At 40.3% G+C, this 27,407-nt stretch overlaps 2 pseudogenes across 1 annotated transcript; both read left to right on the top strand.

Moving 5' to 3' along the window:
* The first annotated feature begins 4,499 nt into the window (after nt 1–4,499).
* LOC149011415 (protein HOTHEAD-like) lies at nt 4,500–6,867 on the top strand (annotated as a pseudogene). Its single transcript, XR_016174561.1, has 4 exons — nt 4,500–4,851; nt 4,983–5,564; nt 5,663–6,045; nt 6,133–6,867. The product of XR_016174561.1 is annotated as a protein HOTHEAD-like (transcript).
* A 1,445-nt stretch (nt 6,868–8,312) lies between these two features.
* LOC149011414 (F-box/kelch-repeat protein At5g60570-like) lies at nt 8,313–9,806 on the top strand (annotated as a pseudogene).
* Nucleotides 9,807–27,407: the final 17,601 nt, after the last annotated feature.

The raw sequence follows: 27,407 nt of genomic DNA, 5'->3' as shown, positions 1-27,407 counted from the left end.
CAAATAGACCACCCCTAATGACATGAAGCCAAGGAAGGGATCATCGGTGTGATACCTCATCCTTTACGCGGGGTCGGTTGCAGCACTCACACCTTAATTTTTGTAGCTTTTTCCCCTTTATTTCAATAAATTGGTTAGCTTATCAAAATAATATAAAACGTACACTTTAAGTGAAATCTAACTATTGGATAATAAATGAAAGTAAAGCCAAATAAATACCCCATCCTTTAATTGTTTCTTTTCTAATTAATTTTCTCAGTTCCTTCCCAGAGAGGGAATAGTATCTTATCTAAGAGAATATTGTGCACTCTCTCTTTTGAAGACCATTCGACTTCTGTAGGAGGTGGGTTTCTCCTAGATATTCTACAAGGATAGGATCCACTACATTCATCCTTAAAGTGGTAAGATATTTATTTTATATTAATAGAAAACGATTCATTTTTTCTTTTTTTTTTTTGAAATAGTATTCAGCAAATCATTAAATTTTTTTTAATCCGCAAATGATTTCGATCGTCCTTTCCATTGTAACAACCACTACTTCCACATTCTTCAATATGTAGGTTTAATACCGTTCAGACTTTAAGAATGGTTTTCTTATAGTAATATAAAATTAATTAATATTTCTTAAATTCAATAGACCATTAAAGTTGAAGTAATATGCGAATTTATTTCCACTTTCGCTTTTACTGCATCGACCAATCACAATCAATGCTTTTTTATTTGGGAGACTGTGCCAGTTTCCATTTAGGCTGCTATACTTTTCAGATTTTAGCACTCACATTAACCGGGTTCCATCTATATAGTGAGCCTTCTTCATAAACCCCACATGAGCACTTTGGATTTCAGTAACTTATCTTGCAATCAAGATTCATTGGGGGTAAACATCCGTCTCTTTCTTGCCCTCCCCAACCCCCCCCCCCTTTTTCTTTACCTCTTGTGTTTGATATCATTATTTTCATGCTACCACTTTGTTGTTGTTCAATTTCGATGCGATTAAATTCACGAAAATGCATATGATAGTTAGGATTTATTTCATGGAAAAAGATTCTCTCTGATCTTGGCTCAGGCTAAACAAGCTGACAATTCTAATTTGAACAGTATAGTATATAGTTATTACATGATGATCTTTGCTCATTACTTCAATAATATTATTTTTGTTTTCATTCCAGTGTTACTTTTTGTAGGGGATTACTTTAGGAGTATGAATGTACCGAAACATGGGAAAAAAGTGGAGAATTGCTTTCTTCAAGCGGTTAAGAAGCAAAGATAAACTGAAAGAAATTGTACAATCGGATCAATGATTTACCAGGTAAGTTACATAATTTCACTCATTCTTATAACCCATCCCTGCACCAGCCAATTGCTTCTAGTCCTGCTGTGATTGCTGTTGTAAATAAGTATGCTATTGATGTTATAGCGGCGTTTGCTAAAAAAATGACGGCCGTCGTATGTAGCCTTATGACGGCATTTATCAAAAACGCCGTCATATGTCCATGGGATGACTTCACTTATACACAGGGCTTTGTACACATATAATATATGACTTTATTTGTATATCGTTTATAACGGCGTTTCCTGGAAATGCCGTCGTATGATTGTATCCTTAGATGGCAATGGTCTTATGGCGTTTCATGGAAATGCCGTGGTTGCCCTAATACCTTCCACCCGCGCCTATTTTTCACTTGTGGAAGACGAGCAGTAGAATGAAAAACCACTCATTCTCTCTCTCTCTCTCTTTCTCAATCCCTTTGTTCTCTGGATTGCTCGCTCAATCGAGAGATCGAACTCGAGTTGGAGCTTTCGTAAGCCTGATTCTAACCTCCATGGACGGCTGCTTCTCGATTCACTCACTCCTGCAAGCATTCTGAGAGATCGAACTCGAATAGGAGCTTTCGTCAGAGCTTTCAGCTGCTGAATCTCAGGTAAGGAGCTTTGTTCGGAGATTTCGTTAGATCTGAGACTCCCTCCTCCTGCGTCTAGTAGATCATATTGAGTTGATTTGGAAATTTATGTTTGTTAGAAATTTAGAATCGCACACCCATAATTGATGAATGATTATTGTGATAAATTTGTGTTTGCTTCTGTTGTTTGTTATGGAGTAATTTGTTCTTAATCTGGTTGGAGTGTATCACTTACAGAACTACATGAAAATGTGACTTATAGAGTTACAGTTGCAGATATTGAAATGAAATTTAGCTATGGTGTTTATGTTTTAGGAGCTCTGGATATATTTATTTGTCTTACATCTACTCTGTTCTTCCATGGATAACTCCAATGATATATTTATTTGTCTCCATTCATTTGTTCATTTTTTGTTTCTCCTACTATCGCATTTCAGTTTTGCTCAGTATGGAAACCTTGACCTAATGTCTCATAAATCTTGTTGCTCTTTTTGATATTTTTTGTTTCTGTTTTTGAAGTCATACTACATCTCTTTGGATTTTCTGTTCCTGATCTGGCCTATCTTTGAAGCATGTATAAAATTTTGTTGTTAAGTTAAAAAAAAAATGACGACTTATTCTATTAAAACACATGTTTCGCTTCAGACAGATTTGTAGACTCCCAATCTGTTTGGTAATTCAGTAGAGTGTCTGGAGTCTTGACAATGAAAATGCAAGGATCGTTAGTGTGATAGACATGTTTTTAGGCTCCCTGTGATGTTTTTCTCTACTCCACAACTTAGCTTTGCTTTGCAAGTCTTCTAGGTTGAACTTCTCTATAGAATATGCTTAGTTATTTTTTAAGGAATTTTCGTTTAGCTCTTATTAAAAGCCAGCTCTAATCAGTCTCATGTAGGTGGGAAAGGTTGAACTTCTCTAATGTTTGTTTTCTCTTCTGTTGTTCATTATGTGTTGAATTTCTTCATTCTGTTTGATAGCCAGAGATTACTAATTAAGCCATCCAAATCTACTTTTATTGGATGATTTAGTTGTTTACCATGTGATATTTAAGTAATGTCTTGGTTGATGATTTAACTTTTTTTCCTCATCAAGCCGCAGGTCAATGTGACTTTTTGATTTTTGTTTTTTGGATTTTGTTTGGGGGTTGGGGGTTGGATGCTCTGTTTTCAGTGTTCTTCCAAGTGCTAAAAGTGGATGGCAAATTAATGTTTATTACGAACTAGACATACAAATAGGCAATTGCCTGAGAAGTGGGGAAGTGTAATGCTTCAAACACCTATCACTCAATTAAACACCTAGAAGCACTAAACACATGCTGATATTACTGATTGCATGCCAGATAGATGGTGGATACGAACTAGACATACAAATAATTGTATATTTGCCATAAACAGCAGAAAAATCATTAGGGAACAAAGATCAAACATGTCTTGGCATGCCAGGTAAAGAAGCTTGGAAGTTACTTTATTTTGCAGAAATTGTCGAATTAGATCAATAGCAATATTCACATTTGTCTTTTGAAGTCTCTAATTATGTTCAATTCTCTTCCCATCAAAGTTATCATTATCATCTATTTCCATATCTTGTGGCTTAGTAGCCCATCTGGGATAATTTTCTGAACTGTGAACTGATTTGATGTTTGAATAGTGATTAGAAACTGTAGCAGCAAACAGAAATCAGATGCCCATGTAATCCAGGTTTGGTGTCAAACTTGGATCAAATGGAGCAGAGACTGTATGGTTCCAAAACAAGGAAGGACACTAAAATAGATGTTGAACTCCTAATTCTCCCTCCACAGCCAGACACATAATTGACCCTTCTATAAAATCTACACATGATATGCTCTTGGCTTCCAGAAGATCTTCTAGTATCATTCACACAAGGCAAAATAAGGGCTATGGCATTTTCCATGTGAATGGTTAGTGCTAGAATTTTTGTGTATGGTGTTACAGAATACTGTTGGTTGTCTTTTCAGGTAGGTGGATGGACACAAGTGTATGGCACTATCTTATCCTTTGCCACTATTAGAGGTGCTTCTCGTAAAGCTCCATTCTCACAGCTGGAGAGATCTCTTGCAGTGTTCAATTCAAGAGTGCTGTTTTTCTGGACGTTGATGATTCAGAGGAAATGTTACCCATATATTTTTTGGAGTACATGTTTGAAACATCAGATGCTAGGAAAATGATTCATGGAAGGCTACTGAAAAGGGGGTCTCAGACAGTTCTTGGTAACACTGCTAATGAGAGGGAGAAGGACATTAGCCAAGCAGTTTGAAGAATTCACACTTGGGATTGATAAAAAAGACATAGTCTAAGTTCGGTATCCACTTGGAGTGGGAAACTGATCCATAAAGAGAAGAAAGAGTGTCTCAAATTTTAGCTGTAGGGTTCAACGTTAGAAGAAGAAAAGTGAAGGCTTACAACATATATCAATGGAAAGTTTCCAACCTTCTGTAGCAGCCCATGAGTCTGCTTTTCATGAACAAAGAACGTTTCATTCACTTCTCGCTCCCTTTGTTTCAAATCTTATGCTTCTGTCATTTGAAACTCTTTGTTTTACATTCTTTCCCCCTGTTTGTGGAAGAAGAAGATGGTATCAATGGGACAACTTGTCGGAGGGTCTTTTCTCTCCGCCTTCCTTCAAGTGTCCTTGGACAGATTTGCCTCTCCTGAGTTGCTGGACTTATTACTTCGATGGGAAATCAACTTGGATGAGGTGGAATCGTTAAAACGGACGACAGCCGTGATTCAGGCTTTATCTGATGAAGCTGAAGTGAAGCAATTCACCAACAGGGCTGTGAAACTCTGGCTTGATCACCTTAAACAACTCCTATATGATGCTGAAGACATACTCGATGAGTATGCCACTGAACTTCTACGCCTGAAACTGGAATATGCCCGCCAAACTCAAGAGGTACACAATTCTGTTCTTCACACTCCTTCAACTGAAAGTAGCATTTCTTCTTGGTTGAACTTTGGCATAGAATCTGCAATTAAAGGCGTCAATGGCACTTTTGAAGGAATAAAAGACATTGGGTCTAAGGTTTATGGTATCACTGAAGAGTTGCTAGAAATTAAAAAGTTTGGATCAAAAGTAAGGGATATCGACCAGAGATTAAAAAGTGTAGCACAAGAAGGTGTTGCTCTAGGTTTGAACTCAAGCATTGGATTTGGGTCCTCGAGGCCCAAAATATAACTAACTTAGAATCCTTCGGTGACATTCTCGTTGATACATCTCCAACCTCATTTGCACAACAATTTATCTCTGAAGATGGCGTTTACAATGTCCGTGCACGCGTTTTAGGCGGCGGAAGCTACTTGAATGCGGAGTTTTACACCCGTGCCGGCAGTGACTACATCAGGGACACTGGATGGAATGCTAGACTTGTTAACCAGTCCTACCGTTGGGTTGAGAAGATGGTAGCCTGCAAGCCCCCCATGCTTCAGTGGCAATCTGCAGTCAGAGATGGATTGATTGAAGCTGGTGTGTTGCGTGATAATGGCTTCACTTATGACCACATTTATGGGACTAAGGTTGGTGGAACTATATTTGATTCTAAGGGTCATTGACACACTACTGCTGATCTGCTCAGGTATGCCAACCCCAAAGGTCTCACAGTTCTTTTACATGCCACAGTTCATAGGATCATGTTTAGAACCAAAGGTAAGAAACTAATAAGAACCCAATTTTCCTTTATGCATGACTTCATAAACGATAACATCGATCTTATCTTAAATAGTTAGCATTACATCCAATTACAGGGAAGTTAAGACCGACAGCAAATGGAGTGGTGTTCACAGATGATGCAGGAGTGAGACACAGAGCATACTTGAAGAAGGGAGCCATGAATGAGATAATCTTATCAGCAGGAGCCCTTGGCAGTCCACAACTGTTGATGCTGAGTGGGGTTGGTCCTGCCCAACACCTTAAATCCCACAACATCAAGGTGACATTGGACCAGCCCCTAGTGGGGCAAGGAATGGCAGATAATCCCATGAATGCCATCTTCATTCCTTCCACAAATCCTGTTGAAATCTCTCTGATTCAGGTTGTTGGCATTACTACCCTTGGAACCTATATTGAAGCTTCAAGTGGCAGCAACTTTTCTCAGACCAAAAGAGACTTTGGCATGTTTTCGCCTCAGGTTCTTATTCAATTCTCATTGGTACACCTCCCTTATTCATCTGTGCAATCTTCAAAAATTGACACAAATGGGAATTTCTTGTTGTAGACTGGGCAGTTGTCGACTGTGCCCCCAAAGCAGAGGACTCCAGAAGCCATAGCAAAAGCAACAGAAGCCATGAAAGCTCTTAGTAATGATGCTTTTAGAGGTGGGTTCATCTTGGAGAAAGTCATTGGTTCTATCTCGAAAGGGCATCTTGAGCTCAACAGCACAAACCCCAAGGACAACCCATCAGTCACCTTCAACTACTTCAAAGAAGCAAAGGATTTAGAGAGATGTGTTGATGGAATTAAAACCATAGAGAAAGTGATTGAATCCAAGGCCTTCAGTAATTTCAGATACTCATATCTCTCAATGCATGCCCTCATCAACATGACCTCAAATTTCCCAGTGAACCTGAGGCCAAAACATACCAATGATTCTACCTCGTTGGAGCAATTCTGCAAGGACACAGTGATAACCATATGGCATTATCAGAGTTTGATTCTGTTAATTTCTGCTCACCATCAGAGTTTCCTATTTAAATGTAGTTCTTCCTAGGTCACTTAAACTGTCAAGGGATCTAACCTAATGGACTTCATTTACATTTGTAAAATTGAATTTGGATTGATGGAATTGGATTTTCATTTGTAAAATTAGATTTGGATTGATGAAATTGAATATTCATTTGTAAAATTGAATTTGGCTTTTTGGAACGAATTTTTTTTTTAATTTAAAAAACCTATCCCGGCATTTTACAAAATGCCAGCATAATTAACATATCACGGCAACACTTTTAACGGCGTTTATAAGAAACGCCGCAACAGAACTATTAACGGCGAATATAAGAAACTCCGCAACAAGAACTTTTCATGGTGTTTCCTAGAAACGCCGCAAGAAGAACTTTTCATGACATTTCCTAGAAACGCCGCAACAAGAACTTTTAATGGCGTTTCCTATAAATGCCGCAGCAAGCACTTTTGCCGGCGTTTCTAGGAAAAGCTGTTAAAAGTGCCGTCATAAGTGACCATCACCGTCACTTCTATTTTGTGCCGCTATAACAATACGGCATTGGTTTTGCCGGCATTTTTTGTGGCATTTTTGAAGCGCCGGGGAAGCTTTATAGCGGCATTTTTTAACATTTGGCGGCGTTTCCAAAATGCCGCTGTAGGTCCATTTTCTTGTAGTGTGGGAGGTGCTATAGTGAAAGTAAGGCATACAAGAGGAAGACGGTCGCATAAAAGAACTAAGATATAGATGAAAAGCCGGTCGGTTGAGGGTATAAAAGCATCTACAGGCTTATGTTTCCTGCAGAAAAGCCTAATCCCATTCTACTACTAGTCTACGAGACGATCAATGAGACCATCGGCCGAGGTAGCACACTAAGCTTCTATCTTCCTTTTCTTCTACAAAAAACACACATCACAAAGTGGTACTTGTGGATGAGGCGATCAAGAGACCCATCGACTGGTGGTTCTCAATGCATTAATCGCCTCTAGGAGGAAACCTAAGTGGAGGGGGCCTACCATGAACAAAGAAGGTTAGGTACCCTAATGTATTTGTGAGACCTTAAAAGACTCCGAATCACACACCTATTAGGTAGTGAAGGGACATAAATGATGTAGAAACCCCAAGAAACGAAGTCTTACAGACCCCTAAAACTAACTTGGATAAGAAAAAAAAGGTACATAGAGAATCCTTAACCCCACGTTTGAGATACAAAACATGAACCAAGATTATGATGAATGAAATCTGACCTCATGTTTTAGTAGCAAATGCAGACCAAGAATATTAGAGATGAAAACCACAAAAGAATAACCTTGATAAATTCACTGGAGTCCATAGAAGAATTCAAAGCAAATTCTAGCCTCACTAGGTCTATAATCTGTTATCACTAGGAAACTGTCTTCTATATGATGAAAGGACCTATTTATTACTAACAGACAAAAGCCCAAGGCTCCTCTTCAGATACTTCTAAACATAAATTGAAAGGAACTTATAACACGAGACCTGGCCCAAAATAACAATGTTGGGCCCAATTCTAAATAACTTGCTGCAAAAACGAAGTTGTGATTGATTTGTTAGATTTTTCTGTCTAAATTCTTCATTTCACCCCTTCAACTTCTCCTATTGTTCACCGCCCCTCGTCTGCCACTTAAGCTGGTACCCTCCGCTGGCAATCTGTGGTCATTGGCCAATCCTTGTCCCTACCCTCCATTTGGTATTCTTAAATCCTCTCTATCTAAACAATGGAAGTCTTCTGGTTTAATGGACTCCTTCATACTCCTCCTCTAAAGTCCTCTGGTATATTCCTTTTCAACTTCACTTCTCCTGCCCGCAAATCAAAAGCCCACTTGCTGTTAATCCTGAGATGTGTGTTCTAGTCCATTAGTTTATATCATTAGCTACTCCTTTTTAACTGTTTCACCACTTCTCCCCTTAAAAAAGTGGTTTGTCCTTACATGTCCCATGCACTTGTATACGAACCCTACATACTACCATAGAGATAAATGGTGAAACTTCATCAGTTTGTCCTGATACTTAAGGTGAAGTTGACATAGACTCATCCAAGCATGCATGAAGCTGAAAAAGGAAATCCCGGCCTCATCAAAGAGCACAATGAGAAAACCAATTTAAGAACATCGTTGTTATTCAATCTGCTTTGTCACTGTAAATTGATTAAGCTAAGCAACTGGTCTTTCATTCATTTAGTTAATAGTGATAAATGTCTGCTTGGATATCTCAGCGGGACGATGAACTGGTGGCGATTGTCTAACTATATTTGAAGCATGTTCCTCTGGGTCCAAGAAAGAAAAAACTGCACTTGCCATCAAACTTAAGGTCTCTTAAGCCCTTGAAATCTTGAACATATTCTGTTACAATGACTTCCGGCATAATAGCTTGTTGGTATTTTTGCATGCTTGAAATCTCAGAGATAAAAGATTCAAATTGCTTTTGAACCTTATAGGCAATATCAACTGTACAAAAACTTGGATTATTTAGCTTAGTTTTTTCATTTTAGAACCTACCTAAGAAATATATTTCTCATATTTCCAACAGTAGAACTTTAGTTGCATGGTAGCAATTGAATAATGATTTGTCTCCATAGTACCATGTAATTTTGATTTTCTGCTACCTCACATGTTTTATTTCTTGCATTTTGTAGTAATCAGGTGGGGATTCCAGTGGTCAGTCATCAGGTGATACTGTTATACCAGGTGTTTATGATGACATTGCCACGGATATTCTTACTTGGGCAAGTAGATCAGATTGCCCAAATCATTCATGTGCGATATCTAGTGGAGTTCTTTACAAACTGAGGCAGCAGATGGGTGTCATTGAACAGTGAGTTTATCTAGCTTGTAGCAATATGCCTTGGGAAGCTTTTGATCCTACAAGACAAAGGTGGATGAGGTTACCTATCTAGAATGCCATACAATGATTACTTCACATATGCGGACGGAATCTCTTTCTGGTGGACTGAGCTGCTTGTTTTTGGTAAAGAACTATCAGGATTTGCAACATGGATGTACAGTAAGCTCAATCATGAATGGTGTAGATGCCCCTTAATGTGTCTATCCCATTGTTTGTTTGGTTCAACTAGTTTTGAAGAAGTTGCTATTGTTTATGGAGGAAATGACAAGAATGGTTGTGTTCTAAATTGGGAGTTTGGGTGTATGTGGGGCAACTTCATTGCAGGGATGAGTGTTATGGTTCCTGAGTGTGTGTATTTCAGTCTATAATTTTGTTCTAATAGAAGTCTGATCCTTTATTCAAAAAAAGAGATTGCCAGTCAAAGTTGACTCTAACAATGGTTAGGGTTTAGCATTCAAAGCATGTGGTGAAAAGTTGCTTTTGGTTGGTGGACCTAGAGGAACTAATGGTGAAGTTATTGTGCTACATTCATGGTGTCCAGAGGACATGAATGGGGGAAGACTTGAGTGGGATGTTCTTTCCATCAAAGAGCAAGCAGGTGTTTGAGTACAACTATGCCATGATGGGCTGTTGATGCTTGTATGACTATCTTATATGAGTTGGATCTAAACCCATTGAGAAACTCAGGTCTTCTTTTATGGCAATTTGACATTGATTGGATGCTTTCTTCCTCTAAAAAATCGATGCTGATATTAAATGTTCCTATTCTCCACTGCCCACCCTTTCATTCCTTTTCTTATCCTAATTATTTTTAAGCATGTAAGGGTCAAAATCCTTGAAGTTTTTGGATTGTGACGTTTTTTCATGCTACTACTAATTGTTAACGTTTTGAAATCTCATCCATTCATGATGGTTCTGAATAAAAAGAAAGAAAAAAATGAATGAATAATATAGTAGATGTGGTAGCAGAAGCACAAGCCCTGGAGGAGTTTGCTAGCATGGCCGAGCACTACCACCAGATCCTCCTCTAGAGAAGAAAAACAACACCTCCAATTCCTGTTGGAACCCAGCTCCATAGGAACAATCCTAACACGGGCACAAAGCTTCATGCGAGTCAACTTCCTCTCTATCACTCCTTCATAATAGTATGTCGGCAACAGAATCTCCATTTAAATGGAGTCCTCCTATTGTATAATCAAAAAGAAACATACATATAAAGGAATGAGTTCAACAGAACTCAGTGAGGTCAACTCAATAACATATCATGCATTCATTCACAAGTTCTCAAATCACATATATAAGATTAATGATGGTAATATAAAAAATGATGATAATATAAATAATGAATAATTAGGATGTTATGCTCCAAACTCTATCATGAAGTCTCTACGATAGACACGCATTAAGTTGAACACTAGTCTCCTCTGGGTGGTCTGAGTCACTCTTCCTCACACCAGTCAAGCACGTCTTTTGAGTTCTCCACGATAGTTGGGTAAAATCACACTATTCCGCGGCTGGGAATATAAGTCACCACTCTCTCACAGCACCATTTGTCTTGAGTTCTAGCGCGTGTCAAGGACATCTCTAGGTTAATTCCATGTTAAGCGGTCTCGTACTACATGTGGTCCGGATATCTCCCCTCATGCCTAGTGTTCTTTTGGTTTGATATCCTTCTTTACCTTGGAAAGGTATCCTCAATGGGAGGCATCTATTGGATCCCATTCCTTAACCCAGTGGTCATTCACATATAATGGACATGATGCTCTCCATGTCCTCTCACAGGTTTGTTACTAGTCTTGAGCACCCATGAGCCCTTGTTTACAATATGCAACCCTACTATTCCATGATGGTAGTGGGCCTGTTTGGTGCTCACAGGGCCCTGACATCACGGGTTAACCGGCTTCAACAACCCTATCAGAAGGGTAGTAGTACACATAGGGTTATCTAGCCAAACACTTATAGACACCTAAATTTCTCCATCTGATTGGTAGTTATCATTGCCAAAGCCTCAACTTCTACCCCTTTAGTGTAGTCAATCACTGCTCCGACAAATTTTCTTCCTTCATATGTTACAGGAAATGGACCAAGGATGTCCATCCCCCACATAGCAAAAGGTAAAGGGCTGAGAATTTGAGTTAGTTGGTTAGCAAATTGTTTTTAGCAAATTGTTGTTGTATCAGAATGTGGATCTGACATTGATGACACTACGTACTTTACGTAATCCATTGTCTCAAATTGCATTTGCAGCCAGTAAGATCCTTGTCTTAAGATTTTAAAGCAAAAGCTCTCCCTTTAATATGACTTCCACAAATTCCTTCATGGAGAGCTCTTCAAAAAAAAGAAAATAAAAGAAAAAGGGTATTTGGTTTTTGGTACGAGCAAGGCTTTCCTGACAATTTCACCCTCGAGAGCTCTTCTCTGTTCGAGAGTGAGGTACTCATAGTATTGGGCAAGGCAGGTCTGCCCTTGCTTATTCACCAGCAGTATGAATCTGATTCCCATCTTCTTCCCTTGTTTCGGAGCTTTTTCTTGAACTGGCAAAGTAGCTATCTTGTTGTCTTACTGGAAGGTTGTTCATAAAAAACAGGCTTAAATGAGAACGTGTCTAATGAGATCCATCCAACGAATCTAATCGCAAGATCAGATTTAGGTCAACTACTTGGGCCGGCGGCTGCCCGATTCTCGCCCATTTAATTAATTCACATTTTGACGCGCCCATTTAATTAATTCACATTTACGTAAGTTTTAGCAATTTGCATGTAGAGGTCCATGTCTTTCCATTAAATAAATTAAAACTCTTTCCTTAAAAAAAATGTAGAGGTCCAGATTTAAATTTGGATTGAGCAGTGAATTTGGGTTGTCGATTGTACTGGCGCTGTTCTCAAACAAAATCCTTTTACCAAGGCCTAAAGGTTTGCTAGGCAATAGATGACAGTTTGGGTGTGTATGGCGCACGCACCAACATTTGAGTGATAAACTCAATCCACATTCATTAATTTAGGGGTGGAAGTTTGGCCCTGATAGCTCTGAATAAACCTGAGCTCAAGATTGTGTTTTTGAGGGTGAATCAGGCCAAGGGCAAACTCTTGATCATTATTTTTCCTAATCAAATTTTCCTGGCTCATTTCTGATTTTGGCCATAATCATGATTTTGATCTTGACTCTAATTTGATTTAACCTTAATACTGATCCTCATATTAAGCTTGATTCCAGTCAAATTTGACCCTGAAGCATTTTAACCACATGACTCTTGATTTTTATGTATAATTATTTATTATTGTTTTTTGTTGTCATTGTCATAGTAAAAATAGATGATTTATTGGTTATTTTTTAATAATTAATTGATCTTTTTTATGTGTGGGTCTTCTTAGTCGACCCTAAACTTATATTGGGTCTCCTTAGTGCAATAGTGTTTTCAAATAACAAACCTGAAGGGACCAAAATACCTCCTCAAGTTATTTAATTCAATATTATATGACTAAAACACCCTTTAATTATTTACGGTAATTTTTTTAAAATAGATATTAATTAAAGCTTAATAATCAAAATACTCCCGAGTTTTCAAGCAATATTTCCACTCCAAGGAGTTCACTCGTTCAACCTAGAATTGCAGGTGGACTCTTCAAGTAGCTAAGAATAGTTAACCAAATTCAATATCAAATCTTTGTAATCCCATCTGACTTTCCTCAGTGGATCTTATTCCTTTGATGACACTTCTAAAGAGTAAGATTTTGCAGTTCAAGATAAAAACAGGAAAATCTCCTGTTAATGATCCTTATCTCTTAGAATCGCCTCACTTTGGAAGTGATATTCTATTTTGGCATTCGTATAGAGGTTAACCTCCTTGGAGGTAAGGACGGATAATCAGATGCCTGTCTCTCTTCTTGATCTACAGAGGACAAACGATCCTATAAATGTTTGCTTCATCATTTCTTGTTCCATTTTACCTAGACACTCTAGCACCAAGGAACTTGTCATAGACTGTTTGGTTGGGATCAAGGTGTAAGATGATGTAGTTGTATTTTTTGCCAACAAAAAGGTTTGCCAAATCTGAGTCTTCAATTGGGTGTCAATTGTTTGGGAATTAAAAGCCACTTGGAGAAATAGTTCAGTTAGGAAAAAGATTTGGGTTTGGAACCCAATTTTTAGGTGAATGAAACCCAATCTAAAATATGGAATGGAGGATTAATTGGTTAATTGGTTTAGGCAAAAAAGGGGTCTTTGAGTGAGGAGCACTCATTGCGAAGCCCACTAGAAATGGGGAAGAACAAGCCCCAAATTTTGGGGTGGCATTCTTCTTGTTGGCACACTGGTTAATACAATTGGCCAATGTTGTAACGACTAGCTAGTACCCCTGTATCGATTGGGTGTCTTGTAGGGGTCCAACCAAGCTGAATTTGGGAAAATTTTGGAGGTTTTTAATCACGTCACTTAATTTACTAACTTATGTATGTCAAGATTAGGTAATTGGCCGATATTGAAGCATAACGTTCCGTGTTGGAAACACTAATTGGATCGGAAAACACCTATAAAAAAGGTGACAAGGAAATGGATGCTAGACTTAGGATGTAATTTCAATTCTTCCTTATGTTATGAATGTTATGAATGTTATGAATGTTATGATATGAATATGAAACCATGTAAGATATGCAACATGCATCCATAATATAACGCTTGGGTCCCACACTCAACACACACACACACACACACACACATTATACTATATGTAATGTCTTATTTATCATTGGCACAATGCTTACATGAATGTGATCACGGGGTGATGGCTACGGCCATTGCCTCCGAATGCTCATGCATCTTACATCATCATGCAACATTGCATCCATAATATAACACATATGCACACATGGGTTAGGATCTATCCCGGAGTGCAACCACCTTATCAATAGGTGTCATACCCCACCCGCCGGTCCCGATTACCCGTCCGACAACCCGTGGGAGTGATCCGTCACAGGATCCACGGTTTTTGTCCATTAATAATAATAAATGCAAGTAAAGATAATCGAGAACAAGAATAAGTTCAATAATTAAATAAAATGATTATAGGAGTCCAAATACTCCAATAAAATAATCATGGAAATAAATAAATGATCAAAAGAATATAAGTTCAGCGGAAGCAATAAAAATGAATTAAATGATTTTCTTTCCAGTTTCTTTCTCTAAAGCTAGATAGTGTTTCTGTTAGGTTTTTTATTAAAATCTATATTATCTATATATTAAGTTTCAAAATTAGCTTTTGCATTTCTTTTATTTAATTGTTTTGTTTGTGTGTGGGACCCTTGAGGTAAGGGTGGTAATGAGGCACCATGAGTAAAGGAGGCCCTTCATGACCTTGGTTATGAGGCTCTTCATGACATTGGTCATGGGTCTTAAAGGTCTTGATCATGGTGATGAGGTGGACTTACTTGAATGGTGGAATTACTCAAATTCTAACTCTTGACATTCATTTCTCATTTCAACTTCATGACCATTCATGGCCATTACCATGAGTGGGGGTTAAGGTCTTTGAATGGGTTAAATCCTATTCATTCCAAAGAAGTGAATATGAGAATTACTTCCCCAAGTAGTGGGGATGTTAGGTCAAGGGGGTTTATTCACATTAGTGGAGGAGGGACAAACCATTGATTCTCCATTAGTGGAGAATTGATTCTCCCCTTGTGAGGAGGTGTGGTTTGGGCCTATATAAACCCAACCCTTCCTTGCATATTGTGTGCTATTGTGACTCTCCTCACTCACATTATTTGTTTTACAAATTTCATTTCTTTCTTGAGTTGTCTAAGTGTTGTGCTCTAGCTTTTGGCTCCTTTAAGGGACTAGAAGAACTACCTCATCTTCTAGTTTGAGGTTGCTTTATCTTGGAGGTGGTGGTGCGAAGAACCCTTGGTAGTAGGGTGCATCAATTACCTTAAAGACAGCATCAAGGTGTGACTCAACCTCATCAATCAGTGGTTCGTTCGGTTGCTACTTCAAGCTCTTCAAATTTGCTAAAGATCTTCATCTCTCAATTGTATTGCAATTTCACTTTTATATGTTTGAAGAATTTGTAATACAATTACCCCAACAGTTTCTCATGTATTTCAAGAAAAGGAGTCCTCTAGTTCTTCTCCATACGATAGGCAAACTGCCTGTCAACCTGTCTCCTCCGCCCATCAATGGGTGCTATAATAAGCGTATTACATGAACTCGCAGGAGCTCCCACATAGGCTATCTCCATTTCCCATTGTCGGTGCCACATCTTCTTCATACGAGAAGGCTCCTTCATAGGAAACCAATCCATCTTCCGGCGTATATCCTCCATCTGTACAGGCTAATATAACATAGACAAATAAAGGAATGAGTTATGGTGAACTCAGTAAGAACAACAATAATTCTCATCCATATGTCAAACCATCAGAAATGCATATATGATATGTATGAGTGCAAAGTATGAATACCGCTAAGATCTAACTATGCAAGTCTCTAACAGTTGACATGCTTTAAGTTATACACCAGCCCTCCTCTGGGTAGGTCTAGTTACTCTGATCCGGCAAGGACTGGTTACCTCTGTGGGGATCCTGGGTAAAATGGAAAGTCCACACCTGGCTCTAAAAATATGGCTGGGGTTAAGTCAACACTCTTTCACCACGACCATTGGCATGAATACTGGCGCATGTCGGGGTTTCTAATCCAATGCAAGTCATAATGGTAACATACTACATGAAGTCCAGATACATCCCCTATGGCACCAACCAACTCGGTTCAATATCCTTCACAACCTAGGAATGAGAATCCTCACAGACTGGTTACCGCTATTGAACTCCATTCCATAACCCTATGGTCATCCACATATTGTTGGGGCAGAATGCTCTCATGACTCCTCACGACACTCGGTCCGCTCCTTGGACGTCCATGAGCCCAACCCTAACATATGCAACCCTACCATTGTATGACCAACAGTGGACCAGTGAGTCTCCGCACGGAAAGGGTATAGAATCAAATCACCATCGTCACGAGTCATCCAACTTGAATTCCCCTACCGAAAGGGTAGTAGTATGTGGGGTACCTAGCCATGCAACTCTAGACTCTACCTAGGTATGTCATCCAATAGTTATGATAGTGCTGGAGACATCAGTGAGCATGTGTCCCATACCACAACCTTCTGATATCTCAAGCCAAGATATCCCAATGGAATACCCTTTCCATCAGAACCACAATACATCAACTATCATCATACTACATTCACAATTGACAAAGTATATGTGAAGATAGTGCAAACAACAAGCATACATTAAGATCAGCAAGCTATTCATGGTTACTACAGTATAATAAATGAAAGAACGGTATTAAAAGACACTGGACTAGCATGTTCAAGTCATTACATAAAGATAAGATTGTATGTCCTTACTCTTAAATAAGTAGAATTCCTCTGGATTGCAAACCAGAAATAGTTATAAGACTTTTATTGGAAACAGAGGACACCAATAAACATGGTTACATTAATATGTAAGTCGAATGAATCAAATCGGACAAAATCCAAAAGTTACAAGCTCACTGGAAACCAACTAGTCGCTTGGGCCGGTCGCTTAGGCTGAGTGACCGCCCCAAAAACAGTGAGTTTCAATCCGAAACTCAGGCTTCTAATCATCCGTTTTCAATCCAATTTTTGGATGATCATAGTCCGAATTTCAAATCTAACACTCCCACAACCAAGGGTGACACGAAACCTAACAATTGACATCAATTTGGTTATCCAGAATCCTCCCCTTGATTAGATCAGTCCTTTTCACGAAAGCAGGGTTTCGTTTTCGGACCTGATCTCATCAAGATCATTAAAAAGGTAGGAACTGTAATAGAAAGATCATGAACAACCAAAGAGGAAAACTAATCTACTTTAATCATAGCTAAAGGTAGAGTATGAGTGAACAGGGAATCACTTACCTCAACCAGATCAGCTATAAAAGACAGTAGAAGCTTCTTGAACACTAACTGCACTTCAGATCACCTTCCAGCACGTCTTCACTGCCGCCTAACCACCAAAAATAGCAATCCCGAATACAATATTCGTAAAATAGATGAGGGTTGCTATTTATAGAAGTCTAGGGGCAAAATAGGGCAAAACCCCGCAACCAGGATTAGGCGGTTGCTTGGGGCGGTCGCTTGGTCCAATCAACCGCACTAGCAACCACCCCCTAGTATATTGCTAAACAAGGGTGCTTTGCTTAGGGGGTTGAAGTCCAAGTACAACCTAACCCTAATGAACACATGGGGGAGGTCTTACCTTCAATCCGAACATCTCCAGACATCACTTGCCCTCCAGAAGTCCAACTACCAAGCAAGGCAGGCTCTTCAACAAGAGAATCCATATCCATGGGTTCAGGGTATGGATCATGGATTTCTATCCGGACACTCCACAAATTTACTCGGCTAGACCTTCGGGTTCTCGGACCTACAATACGGATCCTAGGTTAGAAATACAGGGGTTGTTACTGTCACACCCGACCTGCCGGTCTCGGTTACCCGCACGACAACCCGTGGGTGCGATCCGTCACAAGATCCAAGGTTTTAGTCTATCAACAATATTTAAGACAAATAAAGATAATTAAGAGCAAAGACTATTCAATAACTGAATTAAATGAATTAAAGGAGTCCAAATACTCCAATAACAAAAATAAAGGAAAGAAATAATGAATAAAATGAATAAGGGTTTCAGCGGAAGTAAACAAAAAGTTATATCAATTTCTTCCCAGTTTCCTATTCTAAATCTGAAAAGTGTTTTTCATGGATCTGAAGGTAAGGTGTTCTCCAATTCAACTCTATTCGCCGAGCGAACTTTCTGACCACCCTCCGTCTTTGATCATCAATAGGTGCAATAAGCGCACTCCATGCAGCTGCAGGAGCTCCCGCACACGCTATTTCCATCTCCCACTGACGGTGCCACATCTTCTTCATACGGGATGGTTCCTTCATAGGAAACAAGTCCATCCTCCTGTATAGTTCCTTCTTCTGTGCAGGCTAATAAACAATACAAAATAAAGACGTGAGTTCTAGAGAACTGAGTAAGAAACAATCACAAATCCCATCACTTATCCAACAAATGTCAAGATACATAAATAATATGAATGAATGCAACATATGAATGATACTATGATTTCTAACTATGCATGTCTCTAATAGTTGACATGCTTTAAGTTATACACCAGCCCTCCTCTAGGTAAGTTCATCACTCTGATCCGGCAAGGACTGGCTACCTCTGTAGGGATCCTGGGAAAAAGGGAAAGTCCACACCTGGCTCTCAATTCCATGGCTGGGGGTTAAGTCAACACTCTCTTACCATGACCATTGGTAATGAGTACTGGCGCATGTCGGGGTTTCTAATCCAATGCAAGGTCATACTGGTTACTTGTCTACATGAAGTCCAGATACATCCCCTATGGCACCAACCAACTCGGTTCAGTATCCTTCGCAACCTAGGAGAGAGAATCCTCACGGACTGGCTACCGCTGTTGAACTCCACTCCTTAACCCTATGGTCATCCACATATTATTGGGGCGGATGCTCTCATGATTCCTCACGACACCCGGTCCGATCCTTGGACATCCATGAGCCCTACCCTAACATATGCAACCCTACTATTTATATGACTAACAGTGGACCACAATGTCACATCACTGTCATCACGGGTCACTCGGTTTCAATCCCCCTACCGAAAGGGTAGTAGCATGTGGGGTACCTAACCATGCAAATCTAAACTCTACCTAAACAATGCCATCAAATAGTAAAGACAGTGATGGAGACATCAGCAGGCATGTGTCCCATTCCACAGCCTTCTGATATCCTTAGCTAAGATATCCCAAAATAGATACCTCATCCATCATAACCATAAACCAACTACCATCAATACATAACATTCATAATCAACACAATATGTATATAAGTAAGACAAATAGTAGTAAAGTAATATGATTTCTATATAAGACATATAAACAGCAGCATATATAAAGAAATATGAGTTCAATTTTACACTAGATTGACATATTATAAGTCTATTCAAGAGATAGGATGAATTGTCCTTACCTGCATATAAGTAAGATTGACCGTAAAAGAAATCCGATAACTATTATATGACTTTTCTTTCAAACAGTGATTACCTATACACAGGGTTACAGTAACATAGAAGTTAAATGAATCAATTTGAGTCAGATCCAAAAACCATTTGGTGTCTGTTTACCAGCCGGTCGCTTCGGTTGAGTGACCGCCACTAGTGACCGCCCCAAAAACAGTGAGTTTCAATCCGAAACTCAGGCTTCTGATTACTCTTTTTCAATCTGGATTTCGAGTAATCTTGACCTAAGTCTCGAATCTAATACTCCCTAAGCCAAAAGGGTGAGGAAAAACTAACCATTACCATCAATAGATTACCCATAACTCTCCCCTTGACTGGATTAACCTTCTCACGAAAATAGGGTTTCGTTTACGGTTAATTCATCTCAAGTAGATTAAAAAGAGAGTTAAAAGATCCAAGGGGGTAACCACAAAGACGAGGGGATGGGTTAACACTAATTTAACGGACAAAGAGAGTAAAGAACAAAGGATTAATTCATTACCTCACCAGAAAGTCAGAAAAGGAAAGGACTGATCTCCAAGTCACTGCCAGCACTCCAGAGTCTCCTTTGGAACTTCCCCGCAGCCGTCTAACCTCCAAAATTAGCAACCACGAATAAAATATTCGTTACTTGGACGAGGGTTGCCTTTTATAGAAGTCGGGGGCAAAATGGGTGGTTCCCTCAGCCAGGGGTCGCTTGGTTTAATGGTTTAATCGACCGCCACTAGCAACCGCCCCCATGTAATTTGCCATACAAGGGTGCTTTTGCTAGGGGGTTGATACCCAAGGCCAACCTAGCCCTAAAGAAGAGATGGGGGAGATCTTACCTTCATTCTGGACATCTCCAAACAACACTTGACTTCCAGAATTCCAAAATCTAACCAAGGCAGGCACTTGAGACAAAGGATCCAGATCCATGGGTTCAGGGTATGGATCATGGACTTCAATCTGGACACTCCACAAATTCACCCGACTAGACCTTCGGGTTCTCGGACCTGAAATACGGATCTCGGGTTAGAAATATGGGGGTTGTTACATTCCTCCCCCTTTAAAAGAAATTTCGTCCCCGAAATTACAACGTATCTGAAGGTCCAAAACGGTGATGATACTTGGACCGCATCTCAATCTTCTTTCTCCGAAGATGCTTTCTCAAAAGAGTGATTCTTCCATCTGATATTCACCAAAGGTATAGTCCGATTTCTCAGCTGCATGTCCTTCTGATCCAAAATCTCATCCGATTCTTCATCATACGTAAAATCGACACTCAAACCTTCCGGTTCATGCAGGAGCAATTGCTCTGCACTTGTCAAGCATTGCCTTAGCATAGATACATGAAAAACATCATGCACACCAGCAAGAGACTGGGGCAGAGCCAACCGATAAGCTACTGGTCCAACCTTTTCAATAATGTCAAAGGGACCAATATACCTAGGGCTGAGCTTTCCTTTAACATTAAAACACATGACTCCTTTCATCGGCGAAACTTTCAAAAACACACGCTCACCAACTTGAAACTCAAGGTCAGACCTTCTTTTATCCGCATAAGACTTCTGTCGAGCCTGAGCAGTTCTGATCCTTTCTCTAATCATATCCACCATGGTGCCAGTGGTTTCGATTAGATCAGGGCCAAGAACACGCCTTTCCCCAACTACATCCCAATACAGAGGAGTTCTACAAGTCTTTCCATACAAAGCTTTAAACGGGGCCATTTCAATAGTAGGACTAATAAGCTCGTTATTATAAGCAAACTCCACCAAGGCTAGGTGGTCATCCCGATTACCACTCATATCTATGACACATGCTCTAAGCATATCTTCCAAAATCTGTATGGTCCTTTCCGATTGGCCATCGGTCTGAGGATGATGAGCAGTACTCAAATTCAACTGAGTACCCAGAGCTTTCTTCAGAGTATTCCAGAAACGCGACGTAAACCTCGGGTCTCTATCTGACACAATGCTGACAGGAACACCATGCAATCTCACCACATTATCAACATAGAGTCGGGCGAACTTATCCATAGAATAGGTGATCTTCATTGAAATGAAGTGTGCCGATTTGGTTAATCGGTCCACTACCACCCACACTGAGTCACTCCCTTTTCCGGATCGGGGCGGACCCGTGAGAAAATCCATAGCAATGTCTTCCCACTTCCAACTAGGTACTGGAAGAGGTTGCAGAAGGCCAGACGAAGGCTGTCGGACAACTTTCACACGTTGACAAGTTCCACACTTAGCAATGAAATCTTCCACATCATTCTTCATGCCAGACCACCAAAAATACCCTTTCATATCATGGTAAAGATGGACTGATGAGCATCAGTCAAGATTTCGCTTCTAAGGTCTTCCATAGCAGGAACACAAACTCTTTCTCTAAAAACAAGAGCACCATCAAAGGCTAGGGAGAAATCTTCCACGTCCTTAGTCTTTGAAGTGATCAAGTCAATCTTCTTCTTCAATTCTGGATCAGTCGACTGTAGAGCAACAATTCGGTCCCTCAAACTCGGTTGAACTGACACAACTGCCAAAATGGCACTAGAACTTTCTGACAAAATCTCAAGTCCAAATCTTACAACGGAGAACAATAAGGGCTTACTGAGAGATTTCAAAACCAAACTTCCTCTATTACTCTTTCTACTCAAGGCATCAGCAACCACATTAGCTTTTCTTGGATGATACTGAATATCACAATCATAGTCCTTTACCAGTTCTAGCCATCTTCTCTGTCTCATATTCAACTCCTTCCGAGTAAAGAAATACTTGAGACTCTTGTAGTCAGTGAAAATCGATATCTTTTCACCATAAAGATAGTGACGCCGATCTTGAGCAAAAACCACAATTGCCAATTCCAAATCATGAGTAGGATAGTTATACTCATAGTTCTTCAATTGCCTAGAAGCATAAGCTACCACCTTCCCATGCTGCATGAAAACGCAACCCAAACCAACTTTAGAGGCATCAGTATACACTGTCAAACCTCCAGAGTCATCTGGTATTGTCAACACAGGAGCGTTAGTTAACCTTTTCTTGAGTTCTTGGAAACTCTTTTCACATGCTTCCTTCCACTCAAACTTGACTCCTTTTTTGGTAAGCTTCGTCATAGGTGCTGAGAGTCTAGAGAAATTCTCAATGAAGCGCCTATAATATCCCGCCATACCAAGAAAACTTCGAATCTCGATGGCCGACTTAGGTCAGTCCCAATCAGCAACAGCTTGAACCTTCGCAGGGTCAACCTTAATACCGTTAGCAGAAACAATGTGACCTAAGAACATAACTTTAGGTAACCAAAAGTCACATTTGCTGAACTTAGCAAACAACTTCTTTTCTCTCAAATGCTGCAAAGCAAAACTCAAATGCACAACATGTTCTTCTTCGCTCTTTGAATAAATCAGAATGTCATCAATAAATACAATGATAAACTTATCTAAGACATCCTGAAATACTCAGTTCATCAGATCCAAGAATGCTGCCGGTGCATTAGTAAGACCAAAAGGCATAACTCAGAATTCATAATGCCCATATCTAGTCCTAAATGCAGTCTTGCATACATCACTGGACTTCACTCTTAACTGATGATACACAGATCTCAGATCGATCTTTGAGAACACAGAGGCACCTTTCAACTGATCAAACAAGTCGTCGATCCTAGGGAGAGGATATTTATTTTTAATCGTCAACTTGTTCAATTCCCGATAGTCTATGCACATTCGCATACTACCGTCCTTCTTCTTCACAAACAACACCGGGGCTCCCCAAGGCGAAACACTAGGTTGGATAAACCCTTTGCTTGACAAATCAATTAACTGAGTCTGAAGTTCCTTCAACTCATTCGGAGCCATCCGATACGGAGCATTTGACATAGGAGCTGCTCCAGGAATTAGATCAATTGAAAACTCTAACTCCCTCTCTGGAGGCAAACCAGACAAATCATCAGGGAAAACATCAGGAAAGTCCCTGACAACTTCAATATCAGACAACCGTTTTACACTTTCCGAGACATCCACAAGAGAGGAAAGAAGTCCAACATTCTTAGTCCACTGCCTGACTTTCACAGTCGCAGCCACTATCTTCTTGCTCAACTTCCCTTGACTACTTTGATATTCAAACGGACTATCATCCTTAGGATAACTGCGCCATACTTAGATAACCAATTCATTCCAAGTATCACATCAAAATTACACATGTCCAACTTGATCAAACGGGCTTCAAGGGTTCTACCAGCAATAACGACGGAACAAGATTCAACCACTTCATCTAATCTAACCACAGATCTGGTAGGAGTACTAATAACTAGTCCTCTTTCCAACTTTGCAAGTGTGACAGGAACACGACTCACAAAAGAAGATGCTATGAATGAATGAGATGCACCAGTATCAAATAATCAAATGAAGGTAGATGATACTGGAATAATACCTGTCACAACATCGTGATCTGTCTCAGATTCTGAACCAACAACACTGAACACTTTTCCAGTGGACCACTCACAGGAGCTGCTGAAGAAGGATATGCAGGTCTCTGGTTATTAACCACTGGACGAGGGTTAGCATAGATCAGTCCAGTACCCTGACTACCTGCAACAGGACACACCGGTGCACCACTAGAACCATAGCTCGAAGTAGAGCTAAAACTGGAACTAGCTCCTCTAGGCTGGAACGAAGGGGCAGTATAAGGAGCAGGCCTAGAGAATCTCCGGTTACAGTAACCCAAATGATTCCTATTCGCAACAGAACGCTGGAGCAAATAATTCTCTCTCTCATTATCTTCTACCTTCTTCGCATTCTGTACCATCTCAGCATAATCCACAATCGAATGAATTGCCAGGTAAGTCTTCAGTGACGGCCTCAAACCTTTGAAGAACATCTTTGCCTTCTCACAATCACCTTTGAAAGCAGCAGGGGCAAAGTAGAACAATTCTTCAAACTTCTTCTGGTACTCCAGAACAGTACTAGGTCCTTGCATGAGTGCCATGAACTCAACTTCTTTAGCATCTCTCACAGACTCAGGAAAGTAATTCTTGCAAAATGCTTCCTTGAAAATTTCCCAAGTAAGAACCGGGTGCGAAGCTTCCAAAATAGGTTTGGTAGCATTCCACCACGCATCAGCTTGATGCTGCAGTCTCTATTCTGCACATAGAATCTTCTAAGCTTCATTGCAATGGAGGTTGCGAAAAGCTTTTTCCATCTCTCGGATCCACTTGTTAGGGAACAATGTATCCGATGAAATACTAGTAAAAGCAAGGATCTGAAGCTTCAAGAAATGCTCCATCAACCTTGCATGCGGACCAGGGGCAAAACCGTCCACAAAAGGACCAGCTGCAAAAGTACCAGCTCCATTAGGGTTAAGAGCTGACTGGGCATTTTGCTGGGTAGTCGCAAAACCTTGCACCATAGTAGTAAATTGATTCTGCTGCTGATGCATCATGTTTCCCAGAATATTCATCACATCCTGAATAGAGACTACTTGCGGTGCCTGCGGAGGATTTCCGCCAGTAGAAGGAATTTCAACTCGGGGAGGCTCAGTTCCATTGTTTACTACAGGTATCTCAACACGGTTCTGATTCTCACCACCTTCTTCTCCAACTTGATCATTAACAGCATGATTCCTTAATTGAACCATTCTGCGAAAGAAATTCCAGAAATTAGCAACACTAAATGATCCAGTCCGGAAGAGATTCCACAAGTCAAATAACTCCACAACATGGCCAACATTCACAAATAGAAGCAGCAACAAGCACAAATTCCAAAAATCAACAAAATAGAGCCAAAATCCAAAAATCTGTGCAACAGTAACTGGACCGGTCACTCAAATCAATCGACCGCCAGTAGCGACCGCCCCAAAATACGTGCGACAACAACGTTTCAAATACGGTTTTTGGGTCTCATTTCACTTCTACACTGCTCCAAACACATTTTGGGCTCTGGGGATTTTGTGCTAAGGGTTAGGGAAGTATTTTGGAGACTCCGTTGGCTTCGGATCTACTTCCCACGCGATGCTTACACACTACACAGGTAATCTTCTCACAAAACCCTTCATTTCTATGGTTTGCATGAAAGAACTACAATGTGCAACTATTTTTAGGTTTTCTTTTGTGCAAAAATGTTTCTGTTACTTCCTATAACATGTCTAGGCATAGATCTACTATTCACTATGCATTTTTACACTAATAGGTAATTACCGGACATCTCATGGCTTCTCATTTTGCATCTTTTTCGCCTAAAAACAGATTTTCTTGCTAGATGGCTGCCCGCGGAGGTAGGAGAGTACCCATTCGCGGCCGAGGTCATGGTCGAGGTAGAGGTGACGCACATGACCCAGTCCATCCAGACTACTTTAGATCCTTGGAGGCACGGGAGAGCTGTACTTTGGCCACTTTAGTCAGCGTCCGATCGAGCATGGTCGACCAGTAGTGACTTCAGAGGTAGCACAGTTCCAGATCGAGAGTAGATTTGCGGTTGTGGGATGGAGAGGTACCTTGTTTTTGAACGAGGATGCCTATCCAAAGCTAGTCAGGTTATTCTACAGCAACCTGACCTTCCACAAAGAGCTGGATGGAGAGCACGACACTAGGCTAGTGATAGAGAGCCAGGTGAAGACTACAGACATACGCTTCACAACAGAGGAGCTGGCTCACATCCTAGATGTTCCATACATCCATAGCGACAAGAGATGGTTCGAGCCAGGGGCTGAGTCAGACGATGTCATTCACTGGGAGGAGAGAGCTCTCGTCTTCTCGAGCATTTGCCCACAGGAGTGCAGCGGGGTAGAGTCAGTGACCGAGCTGCATCCCTCATGCAGGATCATCTCCCGGATCATAGCATGAAACTTGCTGCCTAAGGCATGTCATCCAAGTGAGATTTCACTCATGCAAGCTATGATGACCTTCTCAGTGTACACCCGCTACCGGATAGACTTGGCTTACATAATCCAAAATGCCATGATCTATCGAGTGACTCATCCGAGGGGAGCAAACCTTGGATATGGGCGACTTCTGACGCGGATCTTGGAGCACTTCGAGGGAGAGGAGGCTGTCCCGGTTGAACATGGTTGTACGATAGGTCACAAATTGGTTGCTCAGATGCACTTACTGGGCGGACCAAACTCACCAGAGATTCCAACCGCGCCGGAGGACATGGATGTAGAGGCTAATGATGAGGATCATGCAGACTCGCCACCACCTTCCCAGTTCGAGAAAGGAGGCACATCCAGGACTTAGGATACTTTGGAGGTTGCAACACCTTGGGCTAGAGGTCTGTTCACTCGGATGGACCAGTTTGAGCAGGGGCAGGTAGAGATGAGGGGCCAGATAGCAGAGTGCCTTGACATACTCCGCCATATGAGACTAGCTCCACCACCACCACCACAGCAGTAGATAGGCTTAGGTTTTGATTCATTTTGATTCAGTCCTGACTTTAGGGTTTAGATATGTTTATTGTAGTTTTTATTCAGCACATGTTAATTTCCTACCATTTTGTAAAGCGTAGAGCACGCTCCAAATTATGTAAAGCTTTATCTTATTAATGAAAAACAGTTATGTTTGTTGCACTTATATTATTGTCTCTTATGCACTTTCTTGATAATTATAATGTGAGAATGTATTTCACTTGACTTATAGTAAGTTATTCAAAAGATAATTCACTTACTTTCTCAGTTTGTTTCTAACGAAAGATGTTCTATTATTCACTCTAATTCTTTTGAGTCACTTCTGGATCTATGACTCAAATTGCTCATCTAACACTTGTATTAAATATTATTGACTTCATAAACCATGGCTCTAATACCACTCTATCACACCCCACCCATTGGTCTCGGTTACCCGCCCGACAACCCATGGGTGCGATCTCATCACAAGATCCAAGGTTTTAGTCTATCAACAA

The sequence above is a fragment of the Hakea prostrata genome, chromosome 7 (genome assembly GCF_041222555.1).
Source record: "Hakea prostrata isolate BN-2017 chromosome 7, UWA_Hpros_2, whole genome shotgun sequence".
Taxonomy (NCBI): Eukaryota; Viridiplantae; Streptophyta; class Magnoliopsida; order Proteales; family Proteaceae; genus Hakea; species Hakea prostrata.
The sequence above is the reverse complement of the archived record's forward strand: the minus strand, read 5'-3'. Positions and strand labels throughout refer to the sequence as shown.